Below are 3,027 nucleotides of genomic sequence, written 5' to 3'. Positions count from 1 at the left end.
ACCTTCCAGAAACATACCCACCACCCTGCACACAGACCTGACACATACCCACAGCCATGCACAGAAACAGACACATACCCACCACCATGCACACAGGCCAGACACATACCCACCATCATGCACACAGGCCAGACACATACAAACAGCCATGCGCACAAACAGACACATACCCACCACCATGAACACAGGCCAGACAAATACCCACCACCATACACACAGGTCAGACACATACCCACCACCACGTACACAGGCCAGACACATACCCAACACCACGCACACAAACCAGACACATACCCAACATCATGCACACAGGCCAGACACATACCCAACACCATGCACACAGGCGAGACACATACCTAACACCATGCACACAAAACAGACACATACCCAGCACCATACACACAGGCCAGACCCATACCCATCACCATGCACACAGGTCAGACACATACCCACCAACATGCACACAGGCCAGACACATACCCACCACCATGCACACAGGCCAGACACATACCCATAATCATGCACACAGGCCAACCAAATACCCACTACCATGCACACAGGCCAGCCACATACCCACCATCATGCACACAGACCATACACACACTCACCACCATGCATACAGGCCAGACACATACCCACCATCATGCACACAGGCCAGCCAACTACACACTACCATGCACACAAGCCAACCACATACCCACCATCATGCACACAGGCGAGACACACACACACCACAATGCACACAGGCCACACACATACCCACCACCATGCACACAGGCCAGACACATACCCAACACCATGCATACAGGCCAGACACATACCCACCACCCTGCACACAGGCCTGATACATACCCACCAACATGCACACAGGCCAGACACATACCCACCATCATGCACACAGGCCAGACACACACACACCATCATGCACACAGGCCAGACACATACCCACCATCATGCACACAGGCCAGACACACACACACCACCACGCACACAGGCCAGCCACACACACACCACCGTGCACACAGGCCAGCCACATACCCACCATCATGCACACAGGCCAGCCACATACCCACCATCATGCACACAGGCCAGCCACACACACACCACCGTGCACAGAGGCTAGCCACATACCCACCATCATGCACACAGCTCAGACACATACCCACCATCATGCACACAGGCCAGCCAAACACACACCACCGTGCACACAGGCCAGCCACATACCCACCATCATGCACACAGTCCAGACACATACCCACCATCATGCACACAGGCCAGACACACACACACCACCATGCACACAGGCCAACCACATGCCCACCATCATGCACACAGGTCAGCGACATACACACACCACCATGCACACAGGCCAGCCAGATACCCACCACCATGCACACAGGTCAGACACATGCCTACAGCCATGCACACAAACAGACACATACCCAACACAATGCACACAGGCCTGACACATACCCAGCACCATGCACACAGGCCAGACACATACCCAACACCATGCACACAGGCCATACACATACCCACCACCCTGCACACAGGCCTGACACATACCCACCACCATGCACACATGTCTGACACATACCTATCACCATGCACACAGGCCTGACACATACCCACCACCGTGCACACAGGCCAGCCACATACCCACAGCCATGCACACAGGCCAGACACATACTCACCACCATGTACACAGGTGAGACACATACCCACCACCATGCACACAAACAGACACATACCCACCACCATGCACACAGGCCAGACAAATACCCACCACCATGCACACAGGTCAGACACATACCCACAGCCATGCACACAAACAGACACATACCCACAACCATGCACACAGGCCAGACACATACCCAACACCATCATGCACACAGGCCAGACACATACCCACCACCATGCACACAGGCCAGAAACATATCCACCACCCTGCACACAGGCCTGATACATACCCACCACCATGCACGCAGACCTGACACATACCCACAGCCATGCACACAAACAGTCACATACCCACCACCACGCACACAGGCCAGACACATACCCAACACCATGTACATAGGCCAGCCACATACCCACCATCATGCACACAGGCCAGACACACACACACCACCATGCACACAGGCCAGACACACACCCAACACCATGTACACAGGCCAGACACATACCCACCACCATGTACACAGGACAGACACATACCAACCACCCTGCACACAGGCCTGACATATACCCACCATCATGCACACAGGCCAGACACATACCCACCATCATGCACACAGGCCAGCCACATACCCACCATCATGCACACAGGCCAGACACACACACACACCACCATGCACACAGGCCAACCACACACACATCATCATGCACACAGACCAGACACATACCCACCACCATGCACACAGGTCTGACACATACCCACCATCATGCACACAGGCCAGCCACATATCCACCATCATGCATACAGACCAGCCACATATCCACCATCATGTACACAGGCCAGACACACACACCACCACCATGCACACAGGCCAGACACATACCCACCATCATGCACACAGGCCAGACACATACCCACCATCATGTACACAGACCAGACACACACACACCACCATGCACACAGGCCAGCCACATACACACCATCATGCACACAGGTCAAACACACACACACCACCATGCACACAGGCCAGACACATACCCACCATCATGCACACAGGCCAACCACATACCCACCATCATCCACACAGGCCTGACACACACACCACCATGCACACAGGCCAGCCACATACCCAACACCATGCACACAGGCCAGACACACACACACCACCATGCACACAGTCCAGACACATACCCACCACCATGCACACAGGCCTGATACATACCCACCAACATGCACACAGGCCAGACACATACCCACCATCATGCACACAGGCCAGACACACACACACCATCATGCACACAGGCCAGACACATACCCACCATCATGCACACAGGCCAGACACACACACA

This window comes from Haliotis rubra, unplaced genomic scaffold (assembly GCF_003918875.1).
Source record: "Haliotis rubra isolate DU_JTF1 unplaced genomic scaffold, ASM391887v1 Scf1595, whole genome shotgun sequence".
Classification (NCBI taxonomy): Eukaryota; Metazoa; Mollusca; class Gastropoda; order Lepetellida; family Haliotidae; genus Haliotis; species Haliotis rubra.
This window is presented reverse-complemented; position numbering follows the sequence as displayed.